The sequence below is a fragment of the Gymnodraco acuticeps genome, unplaced genomic scaffold, assembly GCF_902827175.1.
Source record: "Gymnodraco acuticeps unplaced genomic scaffold, fGymAcu1.1, whole genome shotgun sequence".
NCBI classification, from domain to species: Eukaryota; Metazoa; Chordata; class Actinopteri; order Perciformes; family Bathydraconidae; genus Gymnodraco; species Gymnodraco acuticeps.
The window spans coordinates 988562-1007323 of record NW_022992177.1 but is presented as its reverse complement, the minus strand read 5'-3'; positions in this window follow the sequence as shown (position 1 = coordinate 1007323).

The window sequence follows — 18762 nt, the reverse complement described above, 5'->3', positions numbered from 1 at the left end:
GAAGCAAGAGGAAGAGGAAGGGCTGGTCTGAGAGTGAGAGGAGGAGGAAGAGGTGGGTGAGAGTGAGAGGAGGAAGAATGAGAGGTAGAGGTAGAGGTAGAGCTGGAGGGAGAGGACGTGGACAAAGAAGAATACTCTCATGATATATCAGTGCTTATATCTGTTGTGTGAAACGTATTTACTTCATTACTGTAATTGAATTGTTGGCATGTCGCATACTATAACTACAACAATCCTGCACAATATACTGTGGTAAACTCACTTTTATGCAACACAGACACTGACCAACCACTATATCTTTGTTGTTTATCTGAAGGACTGAGAAACAAAGAGGTGGAAGGGTAGGGATTTTCAATGAGGCACAGGAAGCAGCAGTTACAAACTGGGTTTTGGCAAACAATGCCATCACACTTAGAGAGAACCGAAGCATTGTAACTATGTGCTGAGATGTATGTTGCACAATGTTATCTTTGAATAAAATGTGATTTTTTTCAACAACTCATTTGTATTTCTTCCTTTATTGTATTTCTGTATACTCAAGCAATCTTTCTCTGCAGAAACCTCTATGTACAGAGCATAGCCTATAAAAGATGAAAGTGCTTTAGATCAGTGGTTCTCAACTGGTGGGTCGCGGACCCGTTTCGAGTGGGTCGCAGATGTGAGTGAATGGGGAAAAAGTCAAACTTTTATTTTGAAGGCCCAATTTTCTAACGCTGTGCATGCAGTAGGCGTTGGACTGGAAGTACGGGAGACCATAAACGGTTTTGAAAACTTTTGTCACGTAGTGATCATCTTCTCAATAAAACATCTTTGCTGATGTTTTTTTCGATTCTTCTGGCCAATCAGAATCAAGATTGTTGTCGGAAGTCCCCATGGAGAATAACTTTGCGGTAGAACTATTCTTTATACACCCATGGGTACAACTTCAGATACAAATTAACACACAATGAAATATGACCCCTGGTTTGATGATTGACACGTCACAGAACAATGGGGGCTATCTACCCTTACCCACAATTTAAAGTAATTCACACAGACTCTCTCCTCTTTGCTCTTCTCTCTGTGAGGAGCAGCAAGTTCAGCTGTCAGAACAAAGTGAAAAACAAACAATGGTATAACATATTATTAATATGTCGGGTAGTAATACATCTATATATTTTCTTCTCAGTGTACCAGAATGGGTAGTTTATATGTTAGTATTTCAAAAAATCTCCTGGGGCTGAATCCCCCCCTTCTGGGGTTGGGTTTTTAGCATGTGTGCCTTTTTATGTTATTTAAAAGCATTATTTAGTTCTGTGAAGGGATATATACACGGTACTTCATTTTAATTAATATTGTATGCTGAAAAGCGTATATATTACAGCACGATGTTTTGTTGAATAGATTTGAGTGGTTCAAAATTTCGGGTCGCGATCTATTGACAAAGGAAAAAGTGGGTGCCGAGGCCTGACCAGTTGAGAACCACTGCTTGAGTATGCTCAGCAGTGTGTAGTTGGGTGGTCAAACCATCTAGTATTATGAATGAAGTGTGTTATATTTGGTGCAAAAGTTTGCATTTGGAAAGTGTTTATGTAGTTTTGAGTGCAGAAATGAGGTGTTTTGCACTTTGGGTGTGGGGTTTTGTGAATTGTGTTTAGTGTTCTGAGAAACTGAGCAATTAAAAAAAATGTGTGTTAGCAATCGAGAAAAACTGTAACACATTTAACCATGGAAAAATCTATATCACTAATGATTCTTTCCATTGTCAATAAATGTATATTTTACTTTTTATTTAATTTCATTCATGTATTTATGTAAAAAATCATGAAAAATTCCCGTCACAAGTGGTGGCATCGTCACATACGTGATTTGTTTGACTCGAAGGCCTAAACACCAAATATTATTATTTACTTTTGTTTTTATTATAATTTAGAGTGATATAAAACAGAGGAAAGCAGCAAATCCTTACATTTATAAAACTCAAGTCTTTGAATATATTGTATTTGGAAGGGGTTGTTTTATTACCTAATTAACACATTCATCAACAAATTGTTTTCCTTGTTGCACTTTAGTGTTTGAGCACCCAGTTCAGTTACCATCCTGCAGCACAGGGCTCTGTAAGAGAGATGAATGCTCCTAATATACAGCATCACTGGAGATCAGTGAGATTACAATGCATGGCAAATACAATAAAAGCCCTGTTGCTGTGTTACAATCAAATCCTACATTATTATTCCTGCAGCCATTTGAGATTAAAGAGTGCTGAGCGGTGCACTTGTGCGTCCACACATGAGCACGCCGCCCCAGCCGTGACACAGAGCACTTCATCAGCTCATGTCTGCGCGCACCGCAGGCCTCCGCTCCCCTCCGCCGTGAAAATATCTTCCAAACCACATCAATATTTATGTCCATTAATAGTAAATAGGCAGCACGAGTAGATGCATAATGCTCTGCTACTGGTCTTATTTTCCAAGGAGATGCACTCCAACTGCCACAACGTCTCTGTCGCCATGACAACAGAGTTCATCGAGCGAGCCGAGCAGGACTTAGGCTCAGGCTGCTACGACGAAAGTATAGCGCTATTCTCCTGGAGAGCGGGGACAATGTGCGCTCTAAGTGTGTTCTAGCGAAGATATGCATGTTAATGTAAACTTGTAGTTATCAAAATGTCACAAGGACACGAGTTTGTAGCAAGAGAGTGTGCGCACAACACGCCTCAACGCTGCCCCTGTGAATACCACTGATGTCAAGATGTGGATATGGACATGATCAGATGATCTCAGGCCACTTGGAGACATTGTTACCAAATAGCAGGAGCCACAGAATACTTTGACCATATAAAGATGTGGCCGCTTATGAGCAGAGCAGATGTGAGGAATTACAAGCTATCACATTCACATTCCACAGACCAGTGTGTGCCTGAGTCCAAAACACTGTCTTAACAAGCAGCCGAGATTTACTGCACTCCTGCTTTCAGATGCTAGTCGAAGGGGTAATTTTGAAAGAATCATTATGTATATGAACACTATCACTCATGTAAACAAACAAATAATTTCAGCCTTACTTCACTTCTATCCATCTCACACACATGTTGTTGCTGGCGCTCTGGGCTTTGGCCTGTCAGAGCATTGAAGTTTTGTGATCACGCACATGATTTCTCTTTGCACTGACATCTCCTCTGGGAGCAGCGACTACTCTGGGGTAGAAGATGGATGGAGAATGAAGGGGGGGTATTTCCAGCTACAGCTGGTGGATGAGAAACAAATGAAAGACAGGAAGCACAGATAGAGCTGAGACGTGTGTCAGAAAGCAGAAGTGTGGTTATTAAAGTGTGTTGAACACAGCAGCTCCATGAGGATTTAGGAGGCTGAGCAGATGCAGTTATTTGCTGCAGAGAGAACAGTTTACTGACTTTCAGCTTTCAAGGTAACACATCTTTTTACTTTGAGAATCAGCATGCATGCATGCACTGACTCTAGGTGCGTACTGCAAGATTAACAGGGAGTTTTTCTCATTGTGTGACGAAAATACATAATATCTTCCACCAGAAGACGGAGCTGGAAAAGTTGAGTTTTTTCTTGATGAAAAAAGCTTGTGAGGGTTTGCATCATACAGTTAGTCATTTTCCACATGATTAGAGAATTCCTCTATAATGACAAGGGTCTGTCCCTCCAGCCCTCCTCAAAGACTTTCGCTTTCCAGCTCAGTGATGACCTCATGAAGGAGTCAGAGAGTTTATCTATAGCACTTTTCAATGCAGTCAACTGAAAGTGCCTTTTAAAGCAAAAAAGATGCATTGAAAATCAAGTCGATTAAAGTAAATCAGAGATAAAATTAGTTTTTAAATGAGACTTTAAAGTGGTTAAGCCTTGGTCAATTCAAAGAAATACTTCACCCACAAAAATAGAATGTGTCCTCTTAATCACTCATTCCCTGTTGCCTTGATTTCTTAAAGAAAACGTTGAGTTCTTGTTCAGCGTCCCCAAAATGGTTTGCCCAAAAATAACCATCAGACAACTATAGCGCATTCAGAAGGCAGCATTCAAAGTAGAAACACATCCCTCCTGTTCCTAAAATTAATGCATTTCTGTTTGGGTTTCATTTTATACGTTTTCTGTATCTATTCTAAAGTAGTACGGAAATCTTACTCACTAAACGGCTGAAATCTGGGTCCATCTTGGGAAGAAAGACAAGCAGACAATCAAGTTGTAAACACACAAAGAGTTTTTCCAGATGCTCTAAACCACTTTATTGGAGAGAACGATGCATGTACACCAGAAACTGTGATGGATGTTCATAACAGTTTGGGATTACAGTTCTCCTTTGTTTTCTCTTTTACATGTTTAGTCTAAGTTTGGCAAACAAATGAGATTGTTTAAAACATCTGACTTATTTTTAGCAATATCACTGCGTTCCAAGACCTCTGGTGAGCAAAATGTTGTATAAATGATGACGTGCTCACTCCTTCTGGATCCTGTTAAAACGATGGTAGCATTATTCTTAATGTGATTAAATTGTCTAATGCTCTTTCCATTTCAAACTCCATTGCTGGAAATGAAGTGACAAATTAGTTTGAAAACTGTAATTCCTGATATTATTAAAGCTTTCATTTTTTCCATATACTTAAATTCATATCCATTGTGCACTCTGGAAAACTGCCATTGGACACTGCTCTGTACTGTCTGCCCATTAGAGGTGATGTTATTTGTTCAGACTGCGACCCCAAACATCCCCCATCCCCATCGGAGTGGGAGGGAGATGGAGATACCCCATGTAGAGGCAAAATAGACAAGGGTGTGTACGAAGTCTGGCCAGCCTGTGGTGACAGCAGCACGTTCCCACACACGTTCCCACACACGTTCCCACACACACACACACACACACACACACACACACACACACACACACACACACACACACACACACACACACACACACACACACACACACACACACACACACCACACACACACACACACACACACACACACACACACACACACACACAACACACACACACACACACACACACACACACACAGCCCCAAAAACAGCAGGAACCCCGGGAGCAGGATAGGACGGTGGGGTTTTTTCTAAGGGTCTGGGTGGTGGGGGGTCTCAGCTGTGTTTAAGGACAGTGAGACAGCAAAAACCAGGAAAGGAACACACACATAAATAGACACACACACACACATACACACACACACACACACACACACACACACACACACACACACACACACACACACACACGTGCAACTCACTGTCATTAATAAAGGTCGTCAATTAGATCTGACCTAGAAAGCCTGTCTGCACGAAGGCTTCACAACAGGCTGAAACAGAGCGATGGGCTCAAAACACTCCAAATCCCTCCACTCAGCTCACTCTCTAAAAGCCTGAATTAACTCTCACACACATATAAACAGACAGGAAAAATAGCACTTTAAATAACACAGGAGGAGGAGGACTGCCAACACTGAAATTAGTTAACTAATTTAAAGCCTCTCAAATGGCTCTCTGTGAAGTTGTCAGCACAGGGGACAATTAGTTCCAGCATGTCATTAACTTGTCTGTGTGACTGTGCAGGTACAGCATGCTGCGAAGACGCTGGTAAACAACACCGACCTGCAGAGAGTGATATGGACACCCGTACCTTTTTCTCTGTGTGTGTTTCTTTCCTACACTGACAGTGCAGGGAGCAACTGAGTCGTCAGGGGTCGTGTCTGAGTGCATTAGCAGAGGAGGAGGAGGAGGAGGAGGAGGAGGGGAGGAGGAGGAGGAGGAGGAGGAGGAGGAGGAGGAGGAGGAGGAGAGGAGGAGGAGGAGGAGGATTGAGGAGGAGGAGGCGGCAAAAGGATGTTCTGAAGGTGAAGAGGGTGAATGTTGTCTTCCTTCACCTGGCATGTGCTCTCAGTTAGCGGGCAAGGACGTGTCAGGGGCAAGCAGTGGCGTCCTGGCTCTGTTCCCTGAACTCAGACCTTCTGCTTTCATTCACGGTCTCGTCTTAAGAGCTTTCTCCTCCTCCATTGTTCCACAAGGCTTATCTAAAGGGTTTATGCCTCTGACTTGTGCTAAGCACTCGGGGTGACAGAGCCGAAGCTCATCACAAATCCTAAAACCCGCTGCAAATGCTTTTTCTGTTTCCTGGCTGTTTTCTGTCTTTATTATTGTTTTTTCTCCCCCCAACCCCGTCTCTCTTCCCCCCCTCCCCTTTGTCCCTTCCCTCACTCTCTGTTCCCTTAATGCCTCTATCTCCCCTCCACTCTCACTGTGACAGTGGAGTGCAGGCGTGCTCTAATCTAAGCCAGATGAGCTAGAAAAACACAGGCTTCGTCCGCCGGTTGCTTTCGCCATTAACCAAGGGGCCCATCATTTCTCTCTCCAATCACAGAGCAGACTTCTGAGGTTTACCAGCACGTCTGCATATGCACTACAGCAGACGAGCCAGTAAAACTCCTCTGAGTGATTTACAATGACACTCTATAGCTGCTGCCATGTTATATCTCCTCACCACAGACTATTGGGCAGTGGCTCGGAGCCAGACGCGTGGCACCTGTTGAGAATGCAGCAGTATCAAAGCAGTTTTACATAATGCTCTCTCTTTGTGGAGGAAATTGTATTCCCAGCATACTCAGGTCCCTGAAGGTACTTTTTCGGATCATGTGGGTGCAGTGTTGCATGTAAACGTGGCTCCTGATCAGACCAGTCTGAGAGTCCAGTCGCCATCAGGGTTGGGCTGAGGCTCCGTCCTCTCTGTCATGGTGAGTTTGGGCTGAGGCTTTCATTTCGGATTGGCTGGCTCTCGCTTCTCGCACACTGCTGAGGCAGAAGGACATCAAGTCCCTCTGGGGACAGTCGCCGTCCCGCCCTGTCACTTTCACTCTGTGGATAAGAGATCCACAGACCCCAAAAGCACATGGCATAGAAGTCCAGACTGCAGTGAGGCAGAAAGGGAGGGCACAAAGAAAGAAATAGGAAAAGATCAACTGGAGACTTGGTAGAACTGGAGAAAGCGAGATTCCTTGATTCAACACATATCTCACTTAATTTTCTGGCGAGAGATAGATGGGAAAACCGACACCACTCTCACGTCTGTACGGTAACTATAGAGCTACTGCAAGCTTAGCTTAGCATAAAGGCTAGAAACAAGGACACAGCTAGCATGGCTATTTCTAAAGACTACCTGCACCTTTAAATCTCACTCATAACAAGTTATATAATATAATGCTTTATAGTACCTACAAAAACAGAAATGCAAAAATGATTTGTTCTGATTTACAAAGGATTACAGTATATCCCGAACTATTTCTTGAAAAGGTTAGTTAAGTGATTTAATTTTCAATGCATACATCAAGAGGGGAACACTCCACATGAGTTTAAAAGACTCTACATAAAAACCAGCAGCAATAACATAGGCAGAAGAACAAATACACCTCCATGCATATCAAGCAATGCCTTAAGCAAACACGAGCAAATCCATCTCCTTAGACATTCCAGCTATAAAACATGACCGAGGCACAGACTGTGCCTGTAACACATCAAACATAAAGTACCCTCCTACGCTGTTCATAAGCATTTCAAACTGAGCAATCAGAAATAGCAGCAGTGACTTCAGTCATTCTTGACATTAGGTTAGCTGTTTCCACCTGTTTTCAAGCTAAGATAACCACATGATAGCGGTGTCACTTTTTCGTTTAGTGTTCCTTATTAAATATGTGGTTTTGCTGTTTTTAGAGGTTATCACTGGCAAATGGAACCAATATAAAAGATTGACGCAACTAATGATTATATCTATTATCCCATCAGTTAATAAATTAGTTATTCTATTACCAACACGTTTTTTAAGCAGGTTATTTGCCAGAAACAGAGCCAGATACCCCCCCCCCCCCCCTGCTTCCAGTGTACTGTACATGCTGAGAAAAATAACCAGATGCCTTTTATCTTGCTGTACAACATGCTTTAGCAACATAGATAGTTACACGGCAGAGCTGCAATGTGAGAAAGAAATGTTGCTGACAGATCAGACACCTGATTTTGTGTGAACAGTGTTCATCACTCTCTTGGGTGGGTGAGAGGAATCATGTTGCGGGCGATCATCCAACATCAGAGAAGCGAGAGGTGAACATGAGGATGTTACTTCGACAATCATGCACTGCTCTCTGGTGTCTTGCACTGCATGCCAAATCAAGAGTTTGTGATACTCTCCCTTGTACCTTCTTCCTCACACTCTTTTTTTCTCCTTCCACCTTATGCTACACGCATTGTCATAAAAAAGCTGAAGATATTGAGATTTCAATCAGCAGCAGGATTTGGGGAGGAAGAAAAAAAATCTTTCCACAATTTATCATTTACCGAGTTCCTCCTCCGTGACTACTCGTTTTTTATACTGCAAAAAATGCTAAGTTAATAACACAGAGAGGAGAGCATGGTGCGGCAGGAGAACAGGCTCAGGATGGCACAATAACACACTCACTACCGAGCTCCATATAAATCAAAATGACAAAGCCAATCTAGCCAAATATTCTCTCATGCAGGCAGCAAACTGCTCGGCTCTCTGGACGGCTTTATACAGGAGTACAAGCGGGGAGAATTGTGAGTTAAATTTAAAAAAATGAATTTAGGTGTAGCCTCAACCACTCAATCTCCCTTACCGGTTTCAGAGTTAATCACATCCTGGTTTATGAGACAAGGATTCTCCCCAGAGATACAGGCTTTCACCTCCTGTGGGTGTATCATAAAGTCCTGTCAGAGGAGATGGTGTAGGTCAGTAAAAGTGGAGTGAGTTCACTTAGCCCCGCGGCTGCCTGTTGAGTATAAAACTAACCAGAGCCATAAGCTATAACCTCAAGAGGGTAGAGTATACTTTATATTTGCAGCTCACTTTCACTGTTCAACTCTGCTGCCTCTAGATAAACTGTCACAAGAACGAAGACAGACAAAATAAAGACAATATAATGCCATGAAGCTGGTTAGCTACATGTGGGCTACAGATGAGCACCGTTTTTTTTAGACTGTATTTGTTTGAATACCATTTACCCAGACATAGCCTGCAGACAACTACAACTGGAATACCAAAGAAAACTAAAACTTTGAGGATTCAGGAGTTATAAGCAGTCTTTTCTTAAAGGGTATTTCCTTCCATATTTATTATTGACATTGGAAACCGGATTTAATAATAGAGACGGTAAAGTCATTCTGAATTTAAAATAAGTGAATCATGTATCTCAGTTATTACTCTGAGAGGGCAAAGCCTCTTCTTTTGCTTCCATTTAGTTCGAATACATTTGATACAAAGAATAAAAAATGTCGGTGCTGTTAAAGCTAACTGGGAAACGCATAAGTGGTGAGATGGAAAGAAAGGTATGGGAAAATCAGGGTTAAGGAGAGAATGGGTTAAGCTTCTGTCTCCCTATACAGTAGACCCCAGGTGCATCGTGTGTCGCCCCATCCCCCCAGGCTGTGAGACTCTCCGTGCAGGGGAGACCTTTAATAGCCCTGAGATGGGAGCTCACTATCCCCAGTAGCCTATAAAAGACAGTGTTCCTCCGTCCCACTCCCCCTCTGTCTGGTATGGCCTCATAAAAAGACTTAACTGGCCTCACATGACCTCTCTGTCCACTGCTGCAGTGATAGGCTGGATCCTCAGGAGCAGGGCAAGTAACTGGTCGGCTGTGGACTTCGGTGGATCGCAGCTGACCTCATCCTGCTGTCCGTCTGAAGAGGGGCGTTTCCTCTGAGATAGCTAACATCAGCTGCGTCTGAGACAAGGGAGACAGAAGTGAAAATATTATTTGGAAATGTTTAAATTCACGGTTGCAAACATCTTCATCTCACTCATCGATTTAGCATTGTACTGCTATGAAAATGTCAAACTCACAATGGAAAACAAAATTGGCGCAACACAATCAGATGTATTGGTGTTATGCCAAGCAACCTTCTTCATGGTCGATACATGTTTCCTACATTACCCATAATGCATTCAAACCACTGACAGAGGACTTTCCTACTTACAAATGTATGCTCTGCTTGCACTGAAATCAGCAACACTTGTATGACCTTATTCTTATGCAGTCCAGTGTGACACCCAAGTATATTTAAGCAAACCCTGAGTTACCCAACTGGGAACAACAAATATGATATACTGTATACTGAGTTGTAGTTCAGCTCTTTATTTTCCCCAAGTGAGAGAGCATTGCAGAAATAAGTGCATCCAAACAGACATCAGCCTCAGACAGTAGACACAATCAAATTGAGCAAACAACAATAAGTTCAAACAAATAGAAATGTCAAGACGAGACAAAGACTGTCATATTCTCTAAATGGTTTGTTATCATTTGCAATGGTATGCTCAAAGTGTGACTTCTCCCAGGATGCTTGTGCTGTGGCCTTGTTTACCCTCAGCTGGGGGAAGTTTAGTGTTGTGTGAGCAGAGTTTAAACGCAGCCTCCTGGGATCCATCCCTCCATCTGACCCCTGCCAACCTTTCTCTTTTCGTCACGACGCTGATGCTGCAGCCGCTCAGCTACCATGGCTGAGGAAGTGTGTGTCCTGGGGGAAGATATTATCACCGGGCCAACTTTGTTTTGTACTGAAATAGGATCACCTACACACAGACACACTTTTGCTTAATAGGGGCCACAACTCCAGCCCCCCTCTCTGCAATCCACAATCATTGTCTCAACAATTTCTTTAGAAACCTCTCTGTCGCCCTTTATTCTCCCCCTTTAACTCCCCCTCTCTAATATTTTTGCATAGCACACCCACAGGCCATTCCAGCACATTTGTTTCTGTTTCTGCATCTGGCCAATGTTTGACTCTCTCCAGCTTTGTTTTCAAGTGCTCTTGTGCTAAAAAGAAGAAATTAGGTCACACTTTATCTGCGCACATCTCAAGCATTCTTTACTATGAAAAGGATATGTACACGTGTCCTCAAACTGGCGGGATTAAGAGTTTCTTTCTGCCTCAGATGTTCTCTCCATGAACTCATCCTTAAGATTATTTAGGTAAAACATCTGGGCCCACTACTTTCCCTGCTTAGCTTTCCACTGAGCCCAGGGATGGATCCTTATATACAGTACCCACACGCACACACACATAACGAAAAGCTCTGTTGAGTGACAGCACCTGACAGGATATGTTACACCGCTTATAGGCAAAAAAAACAACAGCAGTGTCCCGTTAGTCATTACTCTGGTAATATGGGCCAGCTGCCTGCTTGTCACGTGGCACCACCATCTCCAAGTCCCAAGGTGCTTTATCTGTGCGTATGTGTGTGTGTGTGTGTGTGTGTGTGTGTGTTCTACCCTCAGGTATAAAAGACAGTAGGTCTGTGCAGAGCGTACAATATTAAAAAAAGGCACGACTCCACAACTGTGATCATTACAGTGTTCGGACCTCCCCTGCTGTTCTGGTCCAGTGTAAACATAATCCCCTCTCTGACGAAGAGACAGAGCAACAGGAAGAGGAAGCGTGAAAAATAGCAAAATATGAGACAAGGAAGACGACCGAGAGAAAGGGACGGCACAGACAGACACAGCGGGGGGCATGCTGTTCTCCATATTAGGCTGTCAATGAATCTCATTAACATGGCTTCTCTAATCAGCAGCCGAGAATATTCCACTGAAGGCCATCCGCTCCCCACCACCTTCTGGTTTTGATTACACTGATGCATACATTTAGTGTTACTTCATCCCCTTTTTAATAAAGGATCCCCATTTAAACTCACTGAGAAAGCCGCATCTGTTGTTCTCTGCTTCCATTACTTCCAGTGGTCTGCCCTTACATGTGAAACTCAGCAGGATGCCATGTTAAGAGTATCCTCTCTGGCCTCAGCACATCAGGAGAGGCTTGTTTTCCACCATTCAGTCCCCGCTCAATAAGCAGCGGAAATAAATGGCCACTCAAGCTGAAAGCCAGTCTTTTCCGAATGACAGCTCAGTAGATAAATACAGCCGAATTACTTCCAATCTCTGGTCACCGTGACACTAACAAATGTAAGGCTGCTTGAAGATAGTAACAGTCATTTCTGAGATGCTGACAAGTGTCCTTTTGCTTTTATCTTTTCAGATTTGTCGATGCCACTTAATTGAATTGTGAACTATTTCACACTGTATTGATCTCACAGGCGTGGGTGAAAAGGAAAAAGATGGCAGGATGTTTGCATTAATGTAGAGCAGGTTTTTCCCTTGAAGGTCGAGGATGGACAAAGAGGTGTCAATGTCGCTCACACGTGTCAAACGATGGGGCCCCTGACAGGAAGCCGGCTGGTTGTTAAACAGGAAGGTCGGACCCAATGAAAGGATGGTGCTTTTATTTTGTCCTGTGTTTTTCCTTAATGGGAGCAGCTGGTCTCCAACGCAAACTGGGTATTTTCAAGAGACATCAAAACAGTAATATTAGATCGTCCTCTGAGAAATTTGCATGGCATAAAATGAAGCGGTTGGAGATAAGAGTTTGGAGTCGAAGAGTCATGCCAGAGACATTCCCAACACCACACATGCTCATTCCTTAATCATGATCAAGTCCTGCCAATATTGGGAAATCTGAATTCCAAAGGCTGTTTGGCATCAAATGGGACGAGCGTTGATCTCTCTCACATCTGACAGAGTGACTAATGGGGGCTACTGAAGCTTCACTCCCTCAAACCCCAAAACCTAAACACTGTCTTCTGAAGCAGCATCCACTCTACATGCTACAGTTCTGACACACACATTTAGGTCAAGACTGATTTACTATCTGTCCTCTAAGTCCTTTTCGACCCTCTCCAGCGGCTCGAGGCAACATTCCCATAGTCCTGTGGTCTCCGAGGGTGTGTTCCTGGCGCTGAACGTGCAGATAGGATAAATAAATCACACACAAGCCCTCTGGAGAGCAGAGAAACTGACTGGAACGGGCAACAGGGAATAAAGAAGACATCTAGTGGAGGAACTGGAGGTGAAAATGACTTATAGAAAGATATTATGATAGGACAACGACTACTGGAGCCAGTCACACAAGCAATTCACAAGCTCGACCCCATTATGAAGTGATGGCTTAGATAAGCTGTCACTAAATATCTGCACCCAGTCCACTCGAGTACTATACTTAACGGAAAATGAACCCAACAATATATAAACTAATTCAAATGAGCAGTGAGCAGCTGCAGTAAATAAACGGCACACATTAATGGATTATTGTGTGTTAATAGTAGAAATAGAATACCCCTGGGACTTTGTTCTGCATTATGAGTAGTTTTATTTTTGAGAATGATACTTAGCTATTTTTCCATGATTTCTATTTTGAATATGTAACTCATGTATTGAATTAACACAATGTGGTAGAGCTTTGATTGAGTGACTGATAGTGACTGTCAGATGTATAGATAACATTAACAAACTGAACCCAATTAACAAAGCTAAAGTACCACTGAGAGAGGGTTAAGGTGTGAGTAAAATAGATATGTAATCATATCAACACTTAATAAAATGTCATTAATAATGATAGAAATCAGGAAGATTTGTAAAGAAAAATACTTATTTTCGCAAAATGAATTACAATAAAGTTTTGCTGGACGACCAAACAAATAACAACAGCTACTTTACGTACATAACCATGTTTATGGTTCATATAACTCAAGTTACACACAAAATCTTAGCAAGGACGTTACAGTAAACACATATTTAGTAAATGACAGAAATACTGTAGCTGATTAATCCAAATTATGATCATCTGAATCTGAGATCAAATGAAACAATGACCAGAAGGAGAGATCACATCTCTGTCAGCCAGCAAATGAGCCGACTGAGAGGGCGTATGTTGTGTGATGGCACATACTGCTAGTCATTTTGGAAAGGCTGTTGCATTTGAAGTCCACACACAAACGCAGCCATGAAAGGCATGAAAGATCAACCCTAGTCCTGGTGGTTTAGTTAACACAAATCCTATTAAATACAAATCAGAAGTGGCTTTGAGGGGGAGGAACAGACATGCACAAACCTACATCTGCTATGGTCAGCTTGGCATAGAGTCAGTATCACTCTCCAAACAGCAGAGCTTACAATTGAGAGAGAAAGGAGACACAAAAGGAGATAGATGAAGCATTGAGGGAAGGAAAAAAAAGCAAAGAAGAAGAAGAAGAAGCGAGAACTGCCATCCGAAACAAATGTGCTGTGAGGCTCTCGTCTCAGGGTGACAGGTGCATTATCATAGGTTAATGAGAAGCCTGCTGCCTGTAGGTTCAATCAAGGGAGCGCTGCCTCCACTACCACCCCCATCAATCAGATCGGACATAAACTCCCACTCGAGCACACAGAGGTATACAGTATACACACAGCCTCACATATACACACTCTCAGGTATTCAATTCAGAGCTCATTATAGCCTATGGGGTTTAATATTATGGTTACAATTTGGTACAATAGATTACAGTGTGATTATGAGGTATTTCTGGGCACAAAGACACATAATTAGCACCTCAAGCACAGCCCCAAGGTGTGATCAGGATAAGATGTTATCGCTGTAGAAATACACAGTAGTGTAGAATTCAGATCCCTATATGATTATGTAAATAGTGAGGGCTTTTTCCAATCAAACAATAACAACAGACAGACTTTAATGAGGTTGTAAAGTATCTTTAGCCACACCATTGTTTTTCACATGAGAGTGTTATTAGTGTTTTCTCTGTGTTCTTTGGTCAGGTTTGAAGTCAACAGGCCACTGATTGAAAAAGATGATGTCATGTTTTCATGGACAATGTCACAAAGGAGATGCCACTGTCTATCAAATCAGATCAAGACAGACCACACACTTATGAGGAGATAGATAACTCAGGTTTTATATAATGTTGGATGTTTTTTAAACTTCTGGGGATGCAATTTATGATCTTTTACATTATTGATTAATTACAGTTTCCAATGATATATTTATAGTTCAGTAGAACACATATCTAAGACTAAAAACTGATGCCTTCAAGTGTCTTGTTTTGTCATTAGATTAATTTTTTTATTTGACTAATTATTAACGTTTCATAGGTTATAGAGGTCATTTACTTGAAAAAAATTCTTCAACAGTAAATCCACCATCAAATTGGCCTTGTTACAGATTAATTATCTGATGATCGACTAAATCGTTTTAGCTCTAGCAATATAACTTCATCTCTAAGTGTTGCTTTATCATGAATATTGATATAGATTAATATTTAAATCAGTGTTTCAGGCACTCTGATAGAAGAAGTAAAAGCACATTGTAGCTCACATCAGTCAATCGAGCTAACTAACAGGCTGCCATCATTGCACTAGGCCAGGCTAACCAAACACACTTCAACGGCTAACACAGATTAGCATGCATGCAACACAACTTCAGCCACTCACATTTTGTTAGCACTTGGCACCATGTAACATAAAGGGGACTGCTGCGTGTTCTTGCTACACTGGGCCGCAAATGTAAGTGATACAAATATCAACTTACTTGATTTTTGGAAGTGAGTGACTGCGTATCTCAGCTGAGCTGCAAACTACAGTTACCCCGGGCCCTTCTCTGCAGCCTACTGTAGGTCTGTGTAGTTGTATATTTAAAGAAGCCTCTTTAGTTGCCTCATCTGAGCAAGCAGCACTGAAAATAAGTCTCTTCAAAAAATACCCAGCTTGTTAATTAGCATTCATTGTGATTTAAGCCTTAATGAGGAAGCAAATATTATGCTAGAACTTCAATTTGACTTCTGTGCTATTGCATCAAATGCCATAAGTATAGAGGTGCAATGTCAGACCTAATGATCAATGGTGCATATTCGTAAAAGGTAGATAAATCAAGATGGTTGTCCATTCTGTTGATAAACGTATTCTACAAAGATGCTATGTGTTATGGTAACATTTTTATCTGCATAGTAACTAGCCTACTGTAGTTACAAAAGTTGTGCGAGAAATGTAATATGGATTGAGAAAGTAGATAAGTAAAGTACAAGTTCCTTCATTTTGACCGTACATACAGTGATTGAGTGAATATACTTTGTTATTTTGTCACTCAGTCCCCACTTGGCACAAAGAGACTCTCTCATATCCATCTCTCTCTCACCTCCATCTCACAGGGAGTGTGTTGGGTTCAGAATTCCAGAAAAGACAGACAACACTAAGATATATATTACTTGGCCAAGGACTCATCACGTCTTGGAAATCACAGGCAGCAAAGCTGGAATCTGTAACCACCAAATCCGTAAAGAGCCGCGAACCTCGTACGACAATTATTACACAGGGCGTTGCTCGTACATTTATGATTGGTCAAGACTAGATGAAGAGATACCGCGGTTTAGACTTGGTTCTCTTTGGTTGGTGCACAGACTCAGATAGAGTCTCTTGGCAACACGATCCTCCAATCATCATTCGGCCGGCTGGCGAAGTCCCTACTCTGTCTCTATCATACGTCATTTGTTTTCTCTAACGTTTCTTCAGATATAGTGGAAAACCATAATGTTGCTTCCTAGCTTTGCGTGGGAGCGCGGCTCCCATACAATTCAAGGCCGGTGCGATGTGCTGTTCTGACTACCTCTTTGTATTCTCTCAGTCTCTGCACCTGACCTTGCTACTTTCAATATTGCAAGCTAAACACTTTCTCATGTGACTTTTCCCTTCGTTCCTGTCCTCCCCCATCAACACGGGGGGGGGGGGGGGGGGGGGGGGGGATTGAGTCTATTCCAAAGTCACAGCCACATAAATGAGCACAATAAGCTTATAATGTAATACTAAGAGTCAGTCTTTCTAATGTTAGGCCTATATAAAACAGGGCTGCCAACAATTTGAGTTCAGCTTGGAGTGAGATTTTTATTTTGGTGAACCGAAAAAAGAAACGTTCGTAGGCTACAGTGTTACAAATGTATTGAACATGTACAAACTAGGGTTTCCCATTCATGTACCGGGCTCTACAGTGGAATACGCACATACACAGTGTACCCGCAACTCACAATCAAGTGCTATTTTATAAGTGTGGGGGGGGGGGGGGTCCTCACCTTCTCTAGGGGGGGTCCGGGGGCATGCTCCCTCGGGAAGATATATATTTTTAAATATTGAAGTTAAATGCAGCAACCTGGTGCACTTTGAGAGCAAAATGAATTTATGGTAAACAGATTTTCTTTTTCTTTATGGATATTTTACAAATCACTCACCTTTTAAACTGTATTCTTGTTTTACTGTCATATAGTATTTGTATTTCATAACTGTTTTTCATTTATTCTCATAAATGGTGACCAAACCGTTTGAGACCCACTGAGATAAATAACTAGACTAAAGTTAACTATCTAAACAGAGAGTCCCTTACTGAGCTGTAGTTATCTCTCAGTCTGAGAGGACAGAGCTCTCCCTCTCCTTGTTTTAAAAACAGCTTTTAATATCCGTTAAGCTAACCAGATGCTAACAACAACAATGCAAATAGTGAGTTTGGTAGAAATATACTGTATAATAGTCAAGTTATTTAAGATGATGCCATTATTTATTGAATATTTTACATTATAAATAGGCCTATTCCCCAAAATTATTCAAAAGCATATTCTTCCAAACTCTCTGCTGTAGGCTAGTATGACACACAGGAGACTATTGATGTGTGTAGTGAGTTTGGTAGAAATAAGCTGTATAATAGTGATTGAATATTATTGTATTCTCTTTTTTCGGAGTTGCACTTTGCAGACTGTCCCTGAGCACTCGTTTCTTCTCCGGCCGCGGATAGAGACCAATGTAATGTGTCCAGCTCGGAGGACGGCGCGTATTGGCTTTTTTTGATCAAAATGTGATTGTAGTTCGTTGTCAACCTTACCACGGTACTTAGGAGACGTCATTTGTGTCTGAATAACGTTTTGTTCATGAGTTATTGATCTGTGAAATCAGAATCTCCCAATATCGTTCCAATTTTACTGAACTAAGCCAGAAGACCGTCTCATTTCGTAGACCGCTCGGTTTGCTGTTCCTTCACTTTATTTTTATATGTATACATTTATTTTGGACGAAAACTTAGCGTGAGGAAAGGCAAGTGTGGCGTGAGTGCGTGAGATATGGGTTAATTGCGTGACTCTCACGCTCAATGCGTGAGTGTTGGCAGCCCTGTATAAAAATAGCCTCCACAAGTGGAAACCGTGTTTTCTCATATACTCATATTGCTGATGTTCAACAGAGTTTGGCAGTGAGGCTGCAGCAGAGTGATTTCAGAGGTCTTTACTTTCCGCAGGCTAAAGAGGCCACATGGTGAGGAGAGCTTGCTCTTATCAGACTGGATTAGCCCACAAGAGGGAAGAAAGTTATAAAGAGGAAGCGAGAGAGAGGAAGGTGGCTCTGAGTGTGAGTCAGGGTTCTTCTCCGGTGCTGCAGCCTACAAGCCGCTGGTCAGGAAATGAGGCGGAGGACACCCACTGACCTGCAGCCAATTGCTGCCTCTCCGCCTATCACAGAAACAATTTAACCAGCTAATGGAACTAGGCTGATCGACTTTCCATTTCTGCAGGGGCACTGTGACTCACGGCTCATTTCTGATTAGAGCTCCTCAGGATTAAAAGTAATCTGCACCAGACAGGGGATAGACCAGGCAGTGGTGATGTTATTGAACATATCTATCAGGCGGATATGTGTGCCCACAGTTTGTTTATGTATGATCCCAGAGAGGGATTTAAAAACAGGAAAGCCAGTGTGGGTCTGTGCAGGAGGAAGGGACCAGGCAGAGGGGTTAGTCTGCAGGTGGAGGTGGGGTCCATTGTGGGGTGGCTGGGAGGCATGTGGGGGTGCTGTCTCAACATGTTTATGACACAATGTGAACAGGATGCTGGGAGGAAGA